Source organism: Gorilla gorilla, chromosome 7 (assembly GCF_029281585.2).
Source record: "Gorilla gorilla gorilla isolate KB3781 chromosome 7, NHGRI_mGorGor1-v2.1_pri, whole genome shotgun sequence".
Classification (NCBI taxonomy): domain Eukaryota; kingdom Metazoa; phylum Chordata; class Mammalia; order Primates; family Hominidae; genus Gorilla; species Gorilla gorilla.
In genome coordinates, this window is record NC_073231.2 from 126550589 (window position 1) to 126575385 (window position 24797).

At 39.7% G+C, this 24797-nt stretch overlaps 1 protein-coding gene and 1 long non-coding RNA gene across 2 annotated transcripts in view; both read right to left on the reverse strand.

The window, feature by feature from the left end:
• The window catches only part of SNTB1 (syntrophin beta 1), a 270601-nt gene that overhangs the window by 157404 nt on the left and 88400 nt on the right, over positions 1-24797 (reverse strand). The window lies entirely within an intron of this gene.
• Positions 16078-16922, reverse strand: LOC129524250 (uncharacterized). The gene is made up of 3 exons (XR_008668010.2): positions 16863-16922; positions 16294-16453; positions 16078-16199 (listed from the first exon to the last, which is right to left on the reverse strand). It is a non-coding gene; the product is annotated as an uncharacterized lncRNA (long non-coding RNA).

The following is a 24797-nucleotide window of genomic DNA, read 5'->3' on the forward strand; positions in this document are numbered from 1 at the left end:
TCTAGAGTGAAAGAAAAGGGCTACTACGGCAGCTCTGCTACCTGAAGTTGTCAGGGACTCAGGCTTCTGCTTCCTGACTGCTCTGTATCCCTGGTGTGCTGTCTAATGATCCAATATGGCTGCTGAGTTCCAGCCATCACAACCAAATCCCCATTAGTAGGAAAGACGAAGAAGTGAAAAACACACCATCCTTCTTGCTTTAAGTCCACTTTTCAGATATTGACACGCTATTTCTGCTTACAACCTGATATGGTTTGAATATTTAGCCCCTCCAAATCTCATGTTGAAATGTAATCTCCATTGTTAGAGGTGGGCCTAGTGGAGGTATTGGATCATGAGGACAGATCCCTCGTGAATGGCTTAGCGCCATCCCCTTGGTAATGAGTGAGTTCTCACCCAGTTGGTTCACTTGAGATCTGGTTGTCTAAAAGAGTCTGGGACCTCCCCCTTCTCTCTCTCTTTGTCCCATTCTTGCCATATGATGTGCTGCTCTCCCTTTGTTTTCCACCATGAGTAAAAGCTCCCTGGGGCATCACCAGAAGCCAAGCAGATGGTGGTGCCATGCTTCCTGTCCAGCCTGCAGCACCGTGAGCCAATTAAACCTCTTTCCTTTATAAATTACCCAAGCCCAGGTATTCCTTTATAGCGATGCAAAATGGATTAACACACAACCCATTGGCCAGAACTTACTCACATGGCCACTTCTAGGTGGAAAATAAATTTTTTCTTAATTCTTGACAGCTCTATGTCCACCTAGCTAAAAATGGTAGGGAGAGGTGGCTATTACTGGGGAAAATGAAGAAATAAATATCTGGAGAAAACAGAGGAAGACATTCCTAATTCTCTCAGGACTTAGCATAAATAGATTTTATAACACATAAATACAAAGAAATGTGTTAGAGCAATCAATTAAAAAAAATGACTATGTTCCATATACTTTGCCAAGTGTTTTTTGTGTACTAACTCATTTGAACCTCACAACAATATAGGCATTATAATCATCCCCCTTTGGTCATTCGCCCAAAGTCACAGTGTTGGAAAATGGCAGAAGCATGAGGTGAATCCGGGTAGACTGGCTCTACAGTCCTTAGGTTCAACCAGGAAGCAATACTGATTCTCGCTCTGAAAAAAAATTGCGTGTGTGTGTGTGTGTGTGTGTGCGTGTATTTAAGTCAATATTTTTATGTGCTGTGAGAAAACATCCAATTAAGAGGCTATTGCCTGTAACATGAGAGAGTTTGATTTTGTAAGCTTGAACTATTAAACTATGGCATTTCAATAAATGCCTTTTAAGACACTATAATATGTATTCATAATAGAGGGTTTAACCTGGCAGAACTGAACCACTAGTGTCTGCATAATTATACTTCCATGTGCTTACCGGCAGTAATTTCAGGCAAAGAGCTGTTGAAACTGATTTGAAGCAGCCAGGCCCAGGTTCAGGGTGCCTAGTAATCAGAACTAATTAATAAACCATGTCCTTTTTGGGCATCATGATTTAAAAGCTGTGGTTTAGCAATTAAAATTCCAATCTTCAGTTGTAAGAAAAGGGGCGGAGAGAAGTAAGAAGTGGTCTTCAAACCAATAATCCACCAAGCCACTTTCAATATGTTTGTGTTTTTCATTTGAAGGACAGGCAGTTGCGAATATTCCAAAAGAGCATTCAGTAAAGCCCAAATTTGCTAAGGCTCCAAGTTGCCACAATTAAATCTTTGTTGGGTTGGCCAGATGACATTTGAAAGAAAAAGCAGCACACAGGCTACTAATGAGGAAATGCTTCAGGCAAATCCAATCAACTCTCCTACCAGACTGGTTTCTAAGGAGCCGGAAAGTCCGTCTGATGTGTTCAAGTTTTCTTAAAAATAACAACAAACACAACAACAAAAAAAGAATTTCCAGATTACAGGAAGGAAAAAAAAATTCATTGCTTTAGAGGATGTAAACACAAATGTGGAGTTTTAAAAATGTGATTAAGGAGAAAGGGGATTAGCTGGAGGCAAGAAACCTGGGTATTCAGACTTCTGGTGAAATGTTCAAGCTGGGGACAGGTTGGTGACAGTGGGAATTGCCAACAAAATGCAATATAAGATTTACCCTCAATGGCATTTTCCCAGGTCATCTTAGGGAGGAAAGATGCAGAGAGAGATCATCAATATTTTCAAAAAGACCAAGAAATGATGAAAGAGGTAGTATGTTTCTCAGAAGTTATAGCTAATGTCTCGAGAGGCTGAATGATGCAGAGGAAGGAGAATTGGCCCTGGGAGTCTGAGACCTGGATTACAGTTCCAGCTCTGCCACTAACTAGCTCTCCAGCCCTGGGCAAGTCACTTCCCTTGCCTGGATCTCATTTTCTTTGCCTGTCAAAGGAGGGAAATAAGGTCCCTACCCTTCAAACATTCTCTGATTCCTTGGGAAGCTGCCTTTTCTGACAACATTAAAAAAAGAATGTGTTTTACCTCATCTTGCTACCTATGTCATCACCAAGAAATAGCCCTGTTCAAATGTGTGCCACATTCTAGACAGAGGCCTTAAGCAGATGTGTCTTCTGACTTTTTAACCAAACCCTACAGGCACCTGACAAATAGGAATATAAGCCCACATTGAAATTATGTTCTCAAGTTACTTTTTCTTAGGTTTGGCAGCATTATCTAGAAGAATCATTATTTTCATTCAGTTACCAATATTTATTTTACTTCCATTCTGCCAGCTGAATCCTGGCATAAATACATCTGGAAGGGAAGAAGCATTTGAAGGATGGCCAAAATGTTCTGAAGAAGTCATAGGACGTTCTTGGAGAGGGGATTGAGTTTTAAAATGTGGAGTTGAGACTAAAATAAACTAGGTATGAATTTGTTAAGTAATCTTTGGCCTCCAAAGAAAAGATTATCTCAAAATTGTCCTATTTTAGACTAATCCACTCATTCAATGTGACCTACCTTGATTATTCAACAGAGCAAGATAATTGATGCCAAAGTAAGGCAATGGACCCACAGAAAGTATCCCATCTCATGAGTAATCCTATCCATCCAGAGCACACTGATTGGTTTAGTTATCAATTAATTCAACAAATGTTTAATGAGCTCTTTCTTAGGGAGGGCCCTGAGTATTGGAATAGTCACAGTGAATAAGACCGACTGGCTCCCTACCCTTAAGGTGCTTGCATTCCAGTACACGTGCCTGTTGCGGCATAGGGTGGAGACATTAAACAAGCAGACAATATAGGGCATTGCTCAGAAAGTGACATGCACTAGAGGACAGAAGCCTGTCCCCTTTCACACAGAGCCACTCACCATCTGGCACCTGCCTACTTCCTGACCTAATCTTAGCTGACTTGTTCTGCACAGTTCACATGCAAGCCACAGAGAAGTACTGTTTAATTCGCTGAACATGCCATGTTCTCTCCTGCCTCTGTTCTTTGCACATGTGGTTTCCTCCACGTGGAAACCTTTCTGGAAAACTCCCTACATCCTTTAAACCTCATGCTGGGTAAGACCTCCTTTTCAAAGTGCTCCTGACACCTCCAGGCATGCCTCCCTTAAATACCAGCTGTGCTTTGTAGCAGCTTCCACTGATATCAACAGCATCAGGACCATAAACATCGTGATGATGGCTTATTCCACGCCAGGCACTGGGCTGATCAGCTTACAAATATTTAAAAGAACCCTTAAATTTATATGCAATTGTTTGCATAATAAGTCTTTCTAGTAAAACCATAAGGTCCTTAAAGTTGAATGACACTTTACAAACTCCGGACTCTGGAGCCAGACTATACAGTTCACATCCCGGCTCTGTCACCTGCCAACTATGTAAGCTTGGGAAAATTTCCTTACCCTTTTGATACCTTCACTTTTCCATGTGAAAAATGAGGACGCATAGCCATTCTTACCTCAGAGAATTGTTATAAGGTTATGAGGATTAAATGACTTAATACACACAAAGGGCTTGGAAGAGTGTTTAGTACATAGAAAGTACTCATTACTGTTAGAAAAAATAAAAACTCAGGGACATGCAATTAGCACAACTGTCTGGCTACAAAACATGGAATTGTGAGCAAATGAACAACAAATAGAACCTCCACAACATAGTTTCTCATATTTTTTAATTTTTTTTGAGAGATGGAGTCTGGCTTTGTCGCCCAGGCTGGAGTGCAGTGGCACGATCTTGGCTCACTGCAACCTCTGCCTCCTGGGTTCAAGCAATTCTCCTGCCTCAGTCTCCTGAGTAGCTGGGATTATAGGTGTGCAGCACCACACCTGGCTGATTTTTGTATTTTTAGTAGATACGAGGTTGCACCATGTTGGCCAGGCTGGTCTCGAACTCCCGACCTCAAGTGATCCATCCGCCTTGGCCTCCCAAAGTGCTGGGATTACAGGCATGAGCCACCGTGTGTGGCCAGTTTCTCAGAGTTGTTCTCTAGGAGCAGTCTCATAACCAATCTTTATTACAGATCAAGTAGCAGAGGCCAGAGAGTATCAGTCACTTGCCTAAGGTTACAAGACCAAAGAGTCACAGATGAGGGTCAGGAACCCTGCACTCTATCCTGTAAAATGGAGGTAGGCAAGATTTTTCCTTAAAAAGCCAGAGAAAAAATGCTGAGGGCTTTGTGGACCTTAGAGTCTCTCTCATAACTTCATTTTGCCATCGTTGCACAAAGAGGTCACAGGCTGTACACAAATACACCAGTCTGGCAGCATTCCAACAACACTTCATTCACAAAAACAGGCAGAAGGCCAGGTTGGACCCACGGGCTGTAGTCTGCCAACTCCAGCTTTAAAACAATAACAACAACTAGCAATTATTGATTACTTACCACGTGTTGAACCTGGCTCTAAATGTCTAAAGTATGCTCATTAGGGAGCAATTCTATGAAGTAGGCATACTATTACGCCTACCTTATAAGAAAGAAAATTGTGGCATGGAGAACTGAAGTGACTTGCCCACAGTCACACAGTAGCAATTGGCAGTGCTGAGATTTGAATCGAGGGTGTCTAGCTCTACAGCCTCAACTTCCAATCACTTTACCATGCTTTTTTCTTGCATCCTGGATGCTGCCTCTAAACATATGCAAATGTTCATGTCTGAAACCTGTTTGTACAACCACAAAAATTTTCGAAGTCATGTTTCTAAAAACATCTTTTGGCTGAGCATGGTGGCTCACACCTGTAATTCCTGAACTTTGGGAGCATGAGGTGGGAGAATTGCTTGAGGCCAGGAGTTAGTGACTAGCCTGAGCAATACAGCATGACTTCATTTCTACAAAAATAAAAATTAAAAAATTATCCAGGCATGGTGGTGCACACCTGTAGCCCTACCTGCTCAGAAGGCTGAAGCAGGAGGATCACTTGAGCTCAGTAAGTTGAGGCTGCAGTGAGCTATGATCATGCCACTGCACTCCAGCCTGTGCAAAAGAATGAGACTTTGTGTCAAAAAAAAAAAAGGAGAGAAAACAAAAAACTTTTAATCTGCAGTGTTTTCTTTTCATCATCTCATAAACTGATAAAATATCAGTGTTTGTGTTTTCATAAAGAGAAAAGATAAGCCAGGGTAAAAAGAGGCTGGAACTACCGGGATCTTGCTCATTTGACATCCAGACATTATAAAGCAGCTGGCCCACACTCCTTCAAAGCCTAAAGGTGGCAATGGCTGAATCTAATAGATGAGGTACATAATAGGTGTTGGTTTTATTACTTCAACTTACTAGATAGCCTCTGGGAGGGACACCTAATGCTTATGATGACAAAATTGAGATTTTAAGAGTTTCACACAGGCACTAAATAAAAAGATGAAATATAATAGGGATAAAGTAGAAAGTTCTGTCATTGCATATTCAAAATAAAAATCTCTAACATGTAGGACAGGGAGAACTGTGTTAAAAGCTGTTGATAAGAATACAGATTCTAGGGATTTTCATGGCTATGATTCCCATAATAAAGTAATAGGATATTAGGCTCCACTGATAGAAGTATGCCGTTGAGAAAGGGAGAGAGAAGTCCTTCTCTTTGCCTCCTTGATCAGCCTATACCTGAAGTTCTAACAGGTTAGACGATGTTTAAATGAGGGTAAAGCAAGTGATCAGCTTGTTGAAAGGCTCAGGAAATAATTAAACCATACATTAAATGACAGACATTAGCACAAAAGAGTGATGTGCATAAACTTTGGAGTCTGACCCTGGGGTCCAATTCCAAGCTCTACTATTGCCTAGCTCTGTGGTCATGAGCAAATTAATTGGTTTTCCCACATGCTTGTTCATTCACTCACTCATAGAACTGTTGTGAGGATTCAATGAATCAATGTAAGTAAAAGTCTACAAGAAACTTGGGATAGTAAACACTGAAAGGTACACTACAATTATTAGAAGTTATTCAACCTAGAAAAACAATTTACAGGACTTAATAACTGGGGATTTGGCTAACTTCACTTTGTGTATGTCTGCAGAATACAGCCATGATTCTGTGAATACAATCAACAGGGGTAAGATTTGGGTTCAATATAAGAAAAGACTGGGAGGTGGTGACTTCCCTATGCTAGTGACATTTCAAGCAGAAACTGGATGAGTTATCTCCCAGTCACATTGCAGAAAATAATTCTACTTTGTGGAAGAGTAGATTGTTTCTAAAATCTCTTCAAGTTGCCATATTCTGTGATTTCTGGAATGTGGTTAATTGAGATGCCTACTCCAAAGACTCCAATATAGTGAGATCGATTCACAGATACATTACCAAGCATAAAATTGTGCTGTACATTTCTTCATTATTATATGCTTATTAGCTACATATTAGTAGTGTGACAATGAGACAATCTGTTAAGCTGTCTGGGTCTTAGAATCCTCATCTGTATAATGTGGAAAACAATGTCTTCCTTAGATAGGAAATACAATGTAGTGGTTTAAAATATGAGCTCTAGAGTCAGAGCATCTGGGTTGGAATCCCAAATCTTCCATTTACAAGGTGGACTTCTTTAAGAAGGTATGTAACCTCTCTGTACCTCAGTTTCCTTACCTAATAATAACAGCACCTATCTCTTAGGATTGTTACAAGGATTAAATAATTTCAAAAAATGTATACAAAGCCCTTAGAACAGCATCTAGCACAAGCTTATCACTCAAATTTAAATATTACTGTTATGTCATTGCTGTTATTGTTGCTATGAAATTTCAGTGAGAAAATGCATTGCAAGGATGTCTCTTTTCGGACTCTCAGAACTGTCAAAATAAAAAGTGCTTGAAAGCATCATTTCTTTCATTCATTTCTTGTGCATAAATTAAGCACTTACTCTGTGCATTGTGTGGGACTAGACATTGCAGGATAGATAATCAACCAGATATACGAGTTACTGCTTCTGAGAATTTTATAATCCTGCCAGGCAGAAAAGGCATACAAACCTAAAATACCAAAATTTCTATAGAATATGATTCAATACACATGAAAAGTAGTCTAAAGTTTATTCATCAGATATTAGTAAGTACTGAGAGGACCTGGATTAATTTGCCAGCAATTTGCCCTCACCATCAAAAAATAATCATAATTTCTCTTCCCTGGGAAAATAAAGTAACTATTTTAACAGCTATACTCTAACATCTGAAGACAGGAAGTGAGTAACAGGCAGAAAGGATGTCTGAATGCTCAAGTCCAAATATTGTTTTTACTCCTTGCTAGACAGAAGATCACATGTGAATGAAACTTTACGTCAAAAGCAGGAAGTGTGTCTCTCTCTTGCCCCTTACAGGTATCTCTGGAAGATAAAACTCTATTATTCCAGGTGTAGCTTCATAATAACATCCTGCAAATCAAACTTGGGGCTCAGTAAATTTGCAGTTATTTTTCAGTGACAGAAGCCCAGAGTCATAAAGCTTTTCCAAAGGAAACCACATTAAGTAAACTAAATATCATTACCAAGGGTAGAGTCAGGAAAGGAATGACATTTTTCCACCTTACTCCGAATATGCTGCAAATCTAAAGTACTTGTAGAGGCATCTGAAGGTAAGGTAGATGGTGACGGGTTCTTTGAAACATCAGAGTCTGGCAGACTAGACAATGCTATGGATACCTCCTATTTTGAAAGTGCTTTATAGCACCTCCTTGCACACAGCCTCATTGCATGCTTATTGTCACCCTCATCTGAAATATGCATAAGTTGCAGGGCCTTTTAGAATCTGACTATGCATCTATTTTTTTGAGACTTCCATGACCCAGAGAGTGAAAGCCTAACAACTTTCCCCATCAAATTTTACCTCCTCCCCCAAACATATGTGCACACACAAACACATCTTGCTCCGTAGAACTAATGCCTTTAGGACTCAGCTCAATGTGACTTCACTGCGCTTCTGCACTGGATTTTCTTCAAGAGGCTAAACTTAGCTTGGCCTTGCTTCATACTCTCTCAGGAGAGTAATTCCTAAGAATTACATCAGGATGACAGAGGAAAGGCCTAAGCAAGCTTTAAGGTTCTATCAGAGTCAGAAGAATAAAACCTCACAAGATTTAATGCTAAACCTCTAGAAGGTTCACTTGAGGCATAGCAGTCAAGATAGTTGGGCCTTTGTTGTTTTTTAAAAAGGTAGGAAAGGAATGATGGTGAGCATCAGTGAATGGATACAACTCTTTCAATAAATAAACCCATAGAAAAATTTAACAATAAAAAGGTAGGCAAATTGAGGTTCATAGAGTTTAAATATCTTACTGCAATAGATATTCCAAGCACCAGACCTGGAATTTGATCCCACATCTTATAAATCTAATTTGAAAATCCCTTTCACCATAATCACAGATGTAATAATACATCTACTTCAAGTAACATGAAGACATGAGCTAGATTATTGCAGTTAATGAGCAATGAATTGCTATTGATGCTGGGAAAATCTATGGATATTGGAAAAGGGGACTAAATTAATAAATATACTCTGTGATAATTACATCAGAATTGATGTTATCAAAATATTCCACATGTGCCATAAGAAAAAATCTAAAGGTCATATAGGAAATCCTAAAAAACATACAAACTGTCACATTTGATGAAAATAAAAAAATTGACATAAAATTTGTATTATAAACAAAAGGGGAAATGACATCAGATATAATATATATTAAAATAATAAATAATCTCTAAAACATAAAAGAATACTTTTGACAGTTTTATGGTAATAAGTTTGAAAACCTGGAGTGCACAAATTCCTAGAAAAAAATAAACTTAACAAAACTGACCTAAGAAAATAGAGAGCATGGTTAGTCTTGTAACTCTTAAAGGAATGGGAAAATTCTTTAAAAATAGTTTTAAAATTTATTCTTTAATTTTAAAGAAAATTTTTAAAAAGAAAATACTAGAACCAGAGCTTATTGGTGAATTCTACCAAATCGTTAAAGAACAGCTCATTCAAATCTTAATCAAACTATTCCAGAGACTAGACACAAAAAGAGTCTCCCCAAATTATTCCACGAAGCTAATATAACTTTAATAACAAAAGAATTCATGGAAAATTTTTAAAAGGAAAATTGCCCATCCATTTTCCTAAATATAAACATAAATCCCAAATGCCAAACAAAATGTCAGTAAACCAAGTCCAACAATATATATAGAAGACAGTAGTACAGCATGACCAAGTTTGGACTGTGTGAATAATCCAAGATTAATTCAATATTAGAAAATGTATTATTGGCATTCAATATATTAACAGATAAAAGGAGAAAAGTATATGACTACTTAAGTGAGGAAAATACATTTTATATTTTATAAACTTTAATAGACAGTTATAGGAAACAAAAGAAGCCCTTAGTAAACCAGAAATAGAAGGTAACTTCCTTAACTTCCTAAAGACTATCCACTAGAAATAAAACCAAATAGACATCAAGCATTCTGAATAAGGAAATGCCGTAAGCATCTCCTTGAAAATCAGGATGGAATTAACAATACCCTCCCATTACCCCTCTATATAATGTTGCACTGGAAGTCCTAGGCTGTGCTAAATGACAAGAAGAAGCAATTCAATGTATGAGGATTGGAAGGTTAAAAATGTTAAACAAATGAATGCATGAATGAATAAGTGAGAGAGTGAAAAAATGGAAGGAAGGGAGGAAAGGAAGGAGGGAGGGAGAAAGAGAGGGAGGGAAGGAGGAAAGAAAGAAAGTGTAGGATGAAGTACCTAGAACTTGTTATACCTGAATTTCCATCATGGCTGGGGTCCTAATTTTCTGAGTAGTTGTTAGCAAATCATTTAATCCTCTAGTGTTCTTAAATTTCCTAGTTCTATAAAATCAGGGAAACTACCTTGGTTAATTAATTCCATTAAAAAGGATAGAAAATATGGGAAGAAATACAGGCTTCTGGGATGAGAGTGAACTATTTCAGTTTTGGAGATGCGAGGTTTGAGCTGTGGACAGAACATCCATGAAGAGATAGAGGTCAACAGACAGCAGAATTATGAGTCTGAAGCTTTGGGAAATGGTCAGAGCTTCATCTCAATTCCAGTGGAAGGAGATGTTTCATGACAATTGTAATGGTTAGCACTTATTGAGCACTAACTAAATGTCCAGGGTTTTACATAGATTACATCTTTTAATGTTCACAACCACCTTGTGAGATCATACTGTTATTATTAACAGTTTACAGATGAAGACACAGAAGTCAAATAACTTACCTAAGACCCTACAGCCTCAAAGTTGTGATTCAAGCCTGATTCCAAAGCTTTTCGTCTTTCCCACTGTGCTGGGAAAGTCTGCCTTTTAGAATCAGATCTGATTTAGAATCTTTTCTCCCCAAAGAGCCTTGAGATCTGGACAACTTGCTACAGTTCTCTAAACCTGAGATTTCTTCTCTTGAAAAAGAAGAAAATAATACTAAAAGCATGGGGTTGTTGTGTATATTTTACCAGATGATATATGTAAAGTTTCTGGTATTTAAAAAAAAAAAAAGGTATGCCATAAATAGTAGTTCCCTTTACCCTTTCTGCCCAAGGCAAACCTCCCAGAAGCAACCTAGAGAACAAGGACAGAGGGAGATAGCAGGTATGTAACACCCTAGAGCCATTTTCTTATGTTCGAAGTTATCCATATCCTCACTATCCCCCCACCGTTTCCGCAGACAGCCCAGGGGCAAGCAAAAGGGCAAAAGGCAGACATCAAAGCTCAAAAGGGAAATAGATGTTGAACTGAACAGATGACTTAAACCCTTCCTCCTATTCTAAAACACTATCTATGTTCCCTGATCTAATCTTGGAGCAGGGAAGAAGGGGGCGGAGGTTGTGGGTGTTGTGAAGGGAAAACTCAAACTAAACAACAGGAAGCTTATTGGCTTATTTGAGTACCAGTATAGTTGAGCTAAAAGATCACAGACTTTGAGTCAGATCAATCCAGCTTATGTGGCTGATTGCTGCACAAATGGCTACGGGGAACATTTCCTGACCTCTCTAAGCCTCACAGGGCCTGTTAACATGTAACGCACAAATTTGCTATTAAATTAGGTAACACTTGCTGTGGTTAGAATGCGTCCCCTCCAAAATTCATGTTGAAATTTAATCCTCATTATGATAGTATTAAGAGGTGGAACCTTTTGGGAAGTGATTAGATCACGAGGGTTCTGCCCTCATGAATGGATTAGTGCCTTACCAAAGGGCAGGAGAGAACTAGCTTAGGCCCTTTTTGCCCTTCTGCCTTCTGCCATGTGAGAACACAGCATTCATTCCCTCTGGAGGACAAAGCAAGGTGCTCTCTTGACAGCAGGGAATGAGATCCTCCCCAGACACCAAACCTATTGCTGGCTCAGTCTTGGACTTCCCAGCCTCCAGAACCATAAGAAATACATTTTTTTTTCTTTATAAATTACCCAGGCTCTGGTATTCTGTTACAGCAGTACAAATAGACTAAAACAATAAAAAATATTAAAGGATATTTAGCACACATTCTGAAATGTGTTAAAAGGGAACTCTTCCTGGGTACTGATATGAATCTCAAAACAATCACCAGAAAATATTTTAGGGCATATTGACCTGCACTTGGAGAATAATCCAGAACAAAATCTTTTTGGCTTGTGCAAAAACCAAAAACCAAAACAAAACAAAACCCTACTTTTTGGTGTTGTCTGTGGTAGAACATTGAAACCCAGGTATTCACTGGCAGGAAACAAAACGAGAGTTTTAACAAGCCTGGGACAAGTAGCCTGAAAAAATCTCAAATCACTTCGTGATTCATTTTGTTGTTTAAATGGTGATATGGTTAACTGAATCTAGGTATGAAACTTAAGTTTCCTCCAGGTTGAAAGTGGACTTGAAGTATTTCAATGTAAATAACACCTTTAAATATTACATAATTTAAAAAAATCATTAAAAAAATCTTTATACACTCTAAATTGTGTTGCCCTAAGGCAAAATATATTCCACATTTCAAGGCCTCACAGCTCCCTGAGATCAAAGCTCTAGGTTAGCTAAATGGGAAATCCTGGCTGTGTGTTACAGACGAACACTCTTATTATCCATTGTCCTGGGCCTCCTCGCTTCCCTCCATGCAAGACTGTTTACTGTGTAAACAGTAGCTGTGCAGGCCGTCAGGTGTTTTGCACCAAAGAACTCAACATATTTCTCCATGAAAAAATACAAGTGTTTTACTTTCTGTCAGAGTCTAAACTCTTCACTCCTTTTTCTTTTCTGTTCAACGGATAATGCATATTTAAGTATATGACCTCATTAGACAAGCCTACAAGTCATGCAGGATTTCTGACTCAAGCAGGCTCTGAGGACCCTAAAACATAATAAAGTATTTGTAGTCTAACATGCTATCAATTATAACAGGAGCAGAACCCAAAAAACAAACTTTTATTTTTAGAGTAGTATATCTTGTTTGTCAATATAAAAAAGAAGACATTCATTTTCTTTTCTTTTTTAAATCCTTAGGTAATATTCAAATATGTTTTAAATGGAAGCTTCTGCTTTAAGAAAGTCCACCCGCATTATACACAATATAATATTCTAATTACTTCCAAGAAATGCTTCCTTCCAAGTTTGCAATCATTTACAAACATTAAGACATACTTCAGTGAATCACACTGAGAATTCATGGAATTGTAGATTTATAAGTGAATTACACTTGGAATAAATTTTCTTTCAGAACTTAGAAATATATGACAGGCCCGGCGTGGTGGCTCACGCCTGTAATCCCAGCACTTTGGGAGGATAAGGCTGGCGGATCAACGAGGTCAGGAGATCGAGACCATCCTGGCTAACACGGTGAAACCCCATCTCTACCAAAAATATAAAAAAATTAGCCAGGCGTGGTGGCGGGTGCCTGTAGTCCCGGCTACTCAGGAGGCTGAGGAAAGAGAATGGCATGAACCTGGGAGGCGCAGCTTGCAGTGAGCCGAGATCACACCACTGCACTCCAGCCCTGGTGACAGTGTGAGACTCCATCTCAAAAAAAAAAAAAAGAAGAAATATATGACATTATTCATATAGTGAATGAGGTACACACCATCCTAAATTTTTCAACAATTCCTGTTACCAAACAAGGAGGTCAAAGATAGAAGCACTATTAAGTCCTAATTTTATATGCATTTTTTATATGATGATAAATTAATTATGTAGCAACTTAGAAAAGCTCAGTGGAGACGAAAATGTCACATTGTAAGCCACTGTAATAACATGGTAAACTTATTAATACCACAGGGGCTTTTATTTACCCTTTAACCAAAACTGTGAAGAAGCATCATTGCACTCATTCAGTGATAGTTCATAGGCAACTATGAACTGTCCATGAATGATCAGATTTATGCCTCACTACAGTTTATTTTCCATATGAAGAAGCTGAATCTCAGGCAGGTAGACTCACCCAACTTCTTATGCTGCATAGTAAGTGCAGAGCGGGAATCTGAACTTAGGCTTTATGATCCAGCCCTAGCATTACCCATTACACATGCCGCACACCTGTGACACCGTCTTCTCCTCGTTACTATTGCCAGTACCCCGTCATGTGGTTTCAGAGACCCATCTCTATTCCCAGGAAGAAAAGCATCTAAAATGCATTGACTCCATAGTGGAGTAATATAAATATTGTCATTCTTGGAAATTGTTTTAGAGTGGAAAAACCTGAGCTAAAGAGTTACGATCATCTGGGTTGAGGTGCAGTTCTCTTTCAGCTGCATGAGAATGGACAACTCATTTCATCTTTCTAAAGTTCAGCCTCCTCATCTATAGATACACCTGATAGAATATTTTTAAAAATTCAGGCATAATCTAAAACTTCACAGAGTGAAGTACTCAGACCTTACATGCATCTTTCAGTCTGGATGAACACATATTACATGCATTTCATAGGTTTCATTTTCATCTGTCTAGACATTACCCTCATGCACCTTTTCAGTCACCCCCACCCCGCAGAAAAGTAGCTACTGATCTGTTTTCTGATTTGCTTTTTCTATATTTTTCTATAAATTGAATCATACAGTCTGGGCATGGTGGCTCATGCCTGTAATCCCAGGACTTTGGGAGGTCAAGGTGGGTGGATTGCGAGGTCAGGAGTTCAAGACCAGCCTGGCCAATATGGTGAAACCCCATCTCTACTAAAAATACAAAAATTAGCCGGGCATAGTGGCATGTGCCTGTAGTCCCAGCTACTTGGGAGGCTGAGGCAGAAGAATCGCTTGAACCTGGGAGGCGGAGCTTGCAGTGAGCCAAGACTGTGCCACTGCACTCCAGCCTGGGCAACAGAGAGAGACTCCATCTCAAAAAAAAAAAAAAAATTGAATCATACAATATGTACTTTTTTGTGTATGTCTGGCTGCTTCTTTCACACTGTGTAACATGTTTGAGATTCACTCATGTTTTGGTGTGTAATTACAGTTCATTCCCATTAATAATAATTGGATGTAGGCATTAAAAGAGATAATGTACATTATTACCTGTAAAGGGCTCTATAAAAATACTTACAATTATTATTTAAAAGAGGAAGCCCAGGAACAAGAGAGTGTTAGAGCCAGGAAGAGGAATATCTAAGACTGTCATAGGCTAGAGTGTATTTGGAGTAAGGGGTTCATTAATTAGTGTCTGCCATATCACATTCTTTGTATGTTTAAGGTCATCCCATACCAGAAACATGTAAATTTGGCTTGTTCGTTCAAGCTGAGTTGGATTTAGTCTACCAGACCAGAATTTATTTTTCTGCTCAGCACAGACACCAAGAGTACCTTCCACCTGTATTTCTGAAACACTCTCTTTTGCCCACCACAGAGACGGAACCCCTCCTCTGTTAGATTACATTTAAGAAACCAGTGTGTGCAAGCCATCCATAATGCTGTCTTCAGAAACAGTCAAAACTTGTGGTGACAATTCCAGCCAGCTGTGCAATTCAGTTTTCCCAAAAGAACTTGAGGCTGGCCCTCATGAGTAGGATACAAATACTCCATTTCACAGAAGGTGATTTGGCCACAAAAAATAAATCCATACTCCAGAAAGAAATGGAATCATGGAGATATATAAAGTCCTTTTTTTTTTTTCTGGCAAAAACATTCTTCATTAGAAGCAGGATCTTCAAATCTAGACAGGAAGCAGGCACTATTCTCAAAGATTATTTGCAAGAATTACTCTAGAGGATGAGATATAAATATAAATGCTGAGTCCCCAAGCAAAAATCTCAGAAGCCTGTTAATTGAACTAACAGATGGGCTATGGAGACAGTCTCTTGTCAAGGTGGTAACTTGGGCAAGAATGATACCCTTAAAGGAAATATCAAGATATAGAAAGTTTATTAAAATATCACGGCGGAAGGTTTCAAGTCACATTTAGAGGAAGGTATAGAAGAAAGTCTCCTCAAAGTTGCAGCAAGCCAGTGGGTGTAAGTTTCCATCCTACTTTCCTGCAGAAACAACATCTGTTCTTACATTCAACACAGGCCACCTCTGATATTTATTGCATTTGCTGAATGCTGAAAGGATCTGAAATGTGAAACCTCTTGATCTGTCAGTAGTCTTGGATTTCTGTGAAAAGATGAGCTACATAATAGCACAAATTGGAGAAATTTCATTTATCAAAAAGACATAAATCTCCATCACAGTTGAATTCCCTTTCAATACACAACTGTAGAAGTTATAGCCAACCTTTGTCTTGTAACTTCCCCTTATTTTCATTCTCCTCCACATGCACAGCTCCATTTCCTTCAAAAAGATGCATTCCAGGTTATTCAGTCTTGACTTTAACCCATTCACTTCTCCAAAGCAAATTAAGCCTAAATGAGTGAAAGTCAAAACATGCGTTTTTTGATCTCATTAAGCTCACAGTATCCTTGTGAGAGAAGAAGGAAATTTGGTTCATTAGCCTACCTGTGAATGAAGGATAACTTGCTTGTATTTCAGTGGAATTTATATTTTATTTTTATACAATGCTCAGGTTTCTTGGTTCTCATCAAAAAGTGAGGCTGGTTACTCAACAGAGCCCAGAAAATGATAGCAAATTTTAGTTGACATCACATGAGTTGTGTATCTGGGGAGCATAAATGGTTAGAAACAAAAAAAAAACAGACTTGGGTTTCATAATTTAAAGGTTTCTTTGAAAGAAGCAATAAATAAAAGAGGATGCCTAGAAGGTATGATAAACAAATAAAGTGGGTGAAAGGGTGGGAGACTCGATAAAGTTTCTGTGAAGATTTCATGTGATGTCAACACTGAGACAGTTACTTAGCACAGACCAAAGGGTCCAATTGCCAGAGGTTAAAGTGACAGGTAATTAGAAGAGGTGGTATTCTTCTCCTTTCCCTTTTTCCCCCTCCTTGTTTCATTTATTGAGTGCACCCTTTATTCGTAATGCTGTCCCACTCACACAGCAGTGGAGAGACTGTTTTGAGAAAGTAATCCGAGTGAAGGTTAGTAAAAAAGCCGAACCTCTAACTCACCAGGGAACTGGAGATTCTGGAGGAGGCAATGAAGAGAACCAGCTGATATCAATCTGCGATGTCCCATTTACCCTGGGAAATTCCTTCTGAGTTAATGCAGGTGCACATCCTGAGTTCCACAGAACCCTTGGCATCTTTTCTCAGTGTCATAATGAGTGGTTTACATCATCATCTTTCCCACTAGATTCTGGGCTCCTTCTTAGGGGAAGAAACTCCAGTCTTTCATCCAGGTCGTTTTAGGGCTGAGCTCATAGTTGGTAGTCAATAAATATTTGATGAATGTATACATAAATGAATGAATGAATGCAGGCATAAATTTTTCCACCTCAAGCATGTCTGCCACAGACTGCCTGAGAAGAATATATTCTGTGCAGAATTCTATTATTATTATCATGATTATTGACAATTTTCACTTGAAATATACTTCAAAGTGTTTTCATGCATTAGTAACCTGAAATTTTTATCCCTATTGAAACTATGCACATGATAAAATGTTATTTTCTTCACACAGCCACACACAAAACAAAACTGATTCCTTAGCCAACATTCTAGGCAAAATATTCTATTTTTGTGAAGGTCAATTCTTGTAGTATGACATCTATTCCAGCAGCTGACTTTGCAAATACACATCCTCCCTCACTTGGGGAGGATGCTAGAGGTTAAGATATAGGTCTCTGTTTTTAGACACTTGATGTTCAGGATTTTGATAATAATGAGAACTTTTAGTAATCAGAAATGTCCACAGCTACAAGCAGTGAGTTCCCTCTCCTTGAAGGTGTCCCATGGAGGATGAAAGTCAGCTTGGCGGTGCCTTGCAGAGGAACTAAGCATCACACTGGTATTCAGTTTAGATGTCCTTGCTTTTCTCTTCAACCTAAACTTATAAAATTTCATGATTTAACATGGGAAATAGAAGATTTTTTTCTAGCAGTATTAGGTGGTTTGGGGTCTGCAAAATAATTCACATGAGGGCAAAGGCTAAGACTAGAGTCTGGGTCTCTCTGAACAGAAATTTCCTTACTGATCTTTCAGCAGTTTTCATGGATTTTAGTACTCCAGCCAAATGAGCTACTCCTCTATGCAGAAATCCTTAGGTTCCCCAGAAGTGATCCTTTTATTCATAGCACAAGGCCCTTTAACTTGTCACTGAATCTCTCCTTGGCTCATCACGCTCCAGGCATTCTTGCAGATCACTTTTCCCTTAAGGTGGTTCAGACTTCCTCTGCAAACTAATCATAGGCTTGTAGGAGGCTGCCCAGGAAAATATTAGGCAGATTGATTAGAATGCTCGGATTCTGATCCTCAGGCCACTGCGGACCTCACTGATAATGGAAATGCAGCTTAATGTTCCTTTCAGTGCTGCCTAGGCGATATGAAATATCACCTGCTATCCCAGAGTCTGTGGTACAGCCCATTGAACCCTGCTCAAATGGGCCGCTGTATATTAAGACTCTTCTCCCACTGCACAAGTCGAGAGCTAGAACACAGAGCCCTTTGCAGAGAGACAGCCCAAGCTGAAGGAATGCTTGGGTGACTCCAGTGGCCTAGGGAATGTGACAAAAACTCATGCTCATCAGTTGTTATTTTGTTCCAACTTTGCCACAATGTACTCTATAATTTCAGTTTTCCTGATGGATTCTGGGGTGGGCAAATAGTGCTAAGCCTCCGAAGCACTGAGGTTGCCTTTCTTCATCACGGGGAAGCTTCCAGCCCTTGCAGCAGAGAATGGGCAGGAGTCCATATAGTTGATTGTATTAACAGCTTCACCCCTCTCCTGGCACAGATGGGAAATGGCCAAGAATGATGTGCAGAGTTGAAGGCAGTCCGGGTCAAGGCAGATGTTCTATTGTGTTGCTCCAGATACAGAAACAGGGCCAGGGTCAGAAGCTGCTTGTTCAGTCCCCACACTGTTAAAGGAAGAATCTGCAGGGCATGTTTAGAGAAAGCAAAAATAAAATGAAAAACAAAGCCCTCTTTCCTCAAAAAAGAGCCATTCAGTAGTGCCACGGACAGGCTTGAGATGGAAGAAAAGAAGTACTAGATGTGTCTCGTCCATCAGCCCTGAGCAGTCCTGCCCTTTGAACCAGGCTAGGGAGGCCTTTGTCCCTTTTATTCTTAGAGGGCTGTGCTCTGGTATTTTGCTGGCTGTCTTTTTTCCCATGTAAGGGAGAGTCCTCCAGGCCAAGGGGATAGGCCCAGTTGGAGCCTACCTTCCCCTTCTGCACCCTGGAATTGTCTAGTTGGTGTGATGGCTAATACTAAGTGTTGATTTGATTGGATTGAAGGATGCAAAGGCTCCAAGCTTGGGCCCAGGGCCTGTGAGCATCTGTCCTCCCTGTCTGTCCTCCTGAGGGTCACTGTGCCACTGCTTTCAGAAAACCTGTAGGCTCCAGGAGGGCAAAGGGAGCCATGTTTACAGGGGCAGGGCAAGGATAGAGCTTGCGAGCTGAGCTATCCACACGTGAGCAGGATTTATGTTGCAGTGCCTATGGAACCAGGGGTGGGAAGAGAAGAGGGGATGGGCTTCAGGCCAGGGTCACTTCTCCCCCTGGTCTCCCACCAACTTCTCTTCATTAGGCTCTGGCAAAGAAGGTGGCCAAATATATTTTATTACATGTTTGTAAATTTGATTGATAATGTTAACATATTTAGACCTATAGTATATGGACCTCCATTCATACTCATGTTTTGGGCTCTGAAAATATTAGAAGTGGGTCTGGTTCTGACCACACCCCCTTCCTCCTAACTGCTTCTGGAAGGGGAAGGGAAATAAGGACTTAGGGTAGTTTGACAGGTGGGAAGTGAGGGTGCTGGGGGGCTGAGTTGGAGGTACTTTGCTGCTACTAGAACTAAACAAAAAGTTTAGAGAAAGTAAAACTACCAGGAAGAAATCAAAATAGGGTATGTTTTCTCTCTGTGGTTCCCTATAAACTCCAAATGTTACAAACACTAAGGCAAGAGCGTCAATTCTACACACACACAAAAGGAAGGATGCTGTCTCTTGGCTTGACTTGGTAGGTTCAGAGCGACTGTGATACTGTGACTGGGAAATGTGGTGAAGGTCACTGATCAGCATCTGCTTCAAACCCAAACTCTCACCATCTCGGAAGCAAACAGCAAGGTAAAAGTTTTGTCCAACAGCAGAGGGATTGAATAGAGAAGGAACTCATTAACCTGGTGTGATGGCTAATATTGAGTGTCAATTTGATGGGATTGAAGGATGCAAAGTATTGATCCCGGGTGTGTCTGTGAGGGTGTTGCCAAAGGAGGTTAACATTTGAGTCAGTGGGCTGAGAAAGGCAGACCCACCCTTAATCTGGGTGGGCACCATCTAATCAGCTGCCAGTGTCGCTAGAATATAAAGCAGCCAGAGAAACGTGAAAAGGTCAGACTGGCTTAGCCTCCCAGCTTACATCTATCTCCAGTGCTGGATGCTTCCTGCCCTAAAACATTGGACTTCAAGTCCTTCAGCTTTGGGACTTGGACTGGCTTCCTTGCTCCTCATCTTGCAGATGACCTGTTGTGGGACCTTGTGATTGAGTGAGTTAATACTATTGAATAAACTCCATTTTCTATTCAGGCACACTCCTAGTTTCTTAGAAGCATGGACAACTGGTTGGTCTGAGTCTGTCTAGCTTGCCCAGGTTGAGATGGCTGATCTGATGGGCATCCTTGCCATCCATCATTGCTCCATGTAATTCTCCCCCAAAGCTATGACGTTCAGTTGAAGAAGGTTGAACTCGCTGTCTTAGTTTGGCTTCCCCCAAAAGCAGAACCCGAGACAAGGACTTGAGTGCAGGTGGTTTATTTGAGAGGTGAATCCAGGAAGCACAAACCGGGATGTAGGGAAATTGAGACAGGGAAGACAGAAAAGCCAACATGGTGTGCTGGTGTCTGCTCTACTCACTACACTTACTCTCCCAGATTTCACCTTTGCTCACATCATTCCTCATGCCATGGAATGAGCCTAACCTTTCTGTCTCTCATGAAGAATTCCACTTACATGAATGGTGGGCAAGGCTCAAAAAGCCTTGCCTTCCTATTTGTAAAATGACTTCAAACTGTCTACATAGTTCAATTAAAATTTTATACTTCCTTCCAGGATTAGAACACAGCTTCCAAATTCTCTTAAATGCCTGGGCAGCCATCAAACCTTCCAGTGATTGATGATGCAGTAAATACGTGGGTTAGGGCAAAGGGGCTGGCAGCAAGATGAGGAAAAGCTCACTATCTAACATAAATAACCTATGTCATAAGACTGTGGAGAAAATTCCCATATGCACTTTGGGACAGCCCAATCCTGAGCATATTAGACCTTCCCTGGCACCCCAGATGGTGAGGCTGTCCTCTCCCTCCAGCTCCCTCCTTGGCCCCTGTCTGAAGGCCCAGTATCTTCCCTGTTCTCACACAAGTCTAATGTGGGCCAGAAAGGATAGATTTACGTGCCTTCAGCACAATGCATGGCCAGTGAGTATCAAGTCCTCCTGACTCTCTGGCCCTATGACCCTATTCTGACAACTGAGTCTTTTCCGTATGCCTCAGATCTGCCTACCATCTCCTGTTTTCATCTGCCGCAAATGAATCCAACTCCCCAGGCAACTATTGAACATTCAATTACTGGCTCAAGTGGACAACTCAAATTACCGGCTTTCCCTTTCTGCCTGACCCAGTGCAATGACCTCTATCCTATACTGACTTATGGCGAGAAGTATTAGAGCTTCACATAAGTGCTATGAAGAGCATTGATCAGTATCTTTTGCAAACCCACACTGTAAAAATATATCAAGCCAAATGTTTTCTATGCAGAGGTGACTTGCAGAAGTCATTACTGTTTTGGCAGGATGTTGGGCTAATCAGAAAATGATGCTGCCTAATCGTGGTAATCACAGTACCAAGTCAGGAGTGAGTGGGAGACTAGATCGTATTTATTTGGTGAGAAGAAGAGTGGCCAATCACTTACCTTACTCTTCCACAGGAGCCTCCATCTGTCAGTCAACAAGTCTTTTCCAAGAGCCTTCTATATACTATGCTAAGCTTAGGCACCAGCTTAGGAAACTCAAGTCAGGCATGAGAAGGAATTTTCTGACTATCATTAGGGGATTTAAATACTTGGGTGTATTCCTGAGACAGCCTGGGTAGCCTCCCTGTTTTGCAGCTTTTATTAATGTGTTAGACTTTTAGGGAAAGCTAAATCAGTGATTTCCTAGCTGAATTTCAGAAAACCCTAGGGTGTCATGGAACCCTAGACTTCTATAAAGTATGCTTTAAGGGATTATATACATATTTGGTTAAGATTTCACTTTTTAATGAGAATTTACTTTTGACTATTTAAAAAATGGTAAGAAAAAGTGGCACCCGTGCATTTAAATGTGTCTTATCAACAATGATAGACTGGATTAAGAGAATGTGGCACATATACACCATGGAATACTATGCAGCCATAAAAAATGATGAGTTCATGTCCTTTGTAGGGACATGGATGAAATTGGAAGAAACCATTCTCAGTAAACTATCGCAAGAACAAAAAACCAAACACCGCATATTCTCACTCATAGGTGGGAATTGAACAATGAGATCACATGGACACAGGAAGGGGAATATCACACTCTGGGGACTGTGGTGGGGTGGGGAGAGGGGGGAGGGATAGCATTGGGAGATATACCTAATGCTAGATGACGAGTTAGTGGGTGCAGTGCACCAGCATGGCACATGTATACATATGTAACTAACCTGCACAATGTGCACATGTACCCTAAAACTTAAAGTATAATTAAAAAAACAAAAACAAACAAAAAAAAACTTGGATATGTTGGAACACCAAAGTTTGGGTGCTGCTACAAGGTTAACTCATTTTTGCGCAGATTTGAAATCAAGCTTCTCCTGTGGCATGTATTTAGCTAATTGCAGGGACATCTGTTAAACAATGATGTTACAAATACCTGTGTGGACCGTGATCCCCTGACTCCTACACAATGAAAACAAGATACTGAGGCTTACATAAAACTTCAACTGTTATCCTAACTTCCAATTAAAAATTGCTGCCTAGTTAAATGAGCCTTACTACTCTAATTGGCTGGCTTTTTAATGAGTAAATGTGACAAAGCTGTACTTACAAAATAAATTCATATAAATATAACCATAATGCCATTTTTTATTTATGCTAGCTATTGATATTTTATATAGGTTTCCTTAGGAAAAAAAATGAGTCATAGTTAAAAATAACTTTGAGACCATTAGTTTATTTTTTTTCATTTTTAAATTATTTATTTATTATACTTTAAGTTCTAGGGTACATGTGCACAATGTGCAGGCTCGTTACATAGGTATACATGTGCCATGCTGGCCTGCTGCACCCATCGACCCGTCATTTACATTAGGTATTTCTCCCAATGCTATCCCTCCCCCTGCCCCCCACCCCATGACATGCCCCAGTGTGTGATGTTCCCCACCCTGTGACCAAGTGTTCTCATTTTTCAATTCCCACCTATGAGTGAAAACATGCAGTGTTTGGTTTCCTGTCCTTGTGATAGTTTGCTGAGAATGATGGTTTCCAGCTTCATCCATGTCCCTGCAAAGGACATGAACTCATCCTTTTTTATGGCTGCATAGTATTCCATGGTGTATATGTGCCACTTTTTCTTAATCCAGTCTATCATTGCTGGACATTTGGGTTGGTTCTGTGAATAGTGAATAGTGAACTGTGAATAGTGCCACAATAAACATACGTGCACAAGTGTCTTTATAGTAGCGTGATTTATAATCCTTTTGGTATATACCCAGTAATGGGATCGCTGGGTCAAATGATATTTCTAGCTCTAGATCCTTGAGGAATCGCCACACTGTCTTCCACAATGGTTGAACTAGTTTACACTCCCATCAACAGTGTAAAAGTGTTCCTATTTCTCCACATCCTCTCCAGCACCTGTTGTTTCCTGACTTTTTAATGATTGCCATTCTAACTGGTGTGAGATGGTATCTCAGTGTGGTTTTGATTTGCATTTCTCTGATGACCAGTGATGATGAGCATTTTTTCATGTGTCTTTTGGCTGCATAAATGTCTTCTTTTGAGAAGTGTCTGTTTATATCCTTTGCTCACTTTTTGATGGGGTTGTTTTTTTCTTGTAAATTTGTTTAAGTTCTTTGTAGATTCTGGATATTAGCCCTTTGTCAGATGAGTAGATTGCAAAAATTTTCTCCCATTCTGTAGGTTACCTGTTCACTCTGATGGTAGTTTCTTTTGCTGTGCAGAAGCTCTTTAGTTTAATTAGATCCCATTTGTCTATTTTGGCTTTTGTTGCCATTGCTTTTGGTGTTTTAGACATGAAGTCCTTGCTCATGCCTATGTCCTGAATGGTAATGCCTAGGTTTTCTTCTAGAGTTTTTATGGTTTTAGGTCTAACATTTAAGTCTTTAATCCATATTGAATTAATTTTTGTATTAGGTGTAAGGAAGGGTTTCTACATATGGCTTTCTTTCAGGTTTCAGGTTTCTACATATGGCTAGACAGTTTTCCCAGCATCATTTATTTAATAGGGAATACTTTCCTCATTTCTTGTTTTTGTCAGGTTTGTCAAAGATCAGATGGTTGTAGATGTGTGGTGTTATTTCTGAGTCCTCTGTTCTGTTCCAATGGAGACCATTAGTTTAGATAAAGGTGTGTAATGACTTCAAAATTCCCTTCCAATCTGATTATCTAATCACAACACTTGTTCTGACTATATTGCAGCAATGATACTTTTATTGGAAGAATACTCATGGTGTTATGTTGTTGCTATATGAACAAAGCAGTTTTAAAGGAGCTGTATATGACATATTATATATATATTGCATATTCATACATACATATACACATATATACTACATATGATTTATACTTAGAAAAGACTAAAAGTAAATATGCCAATGCTACAAACTATACAAAAAGCCAATTAAAAT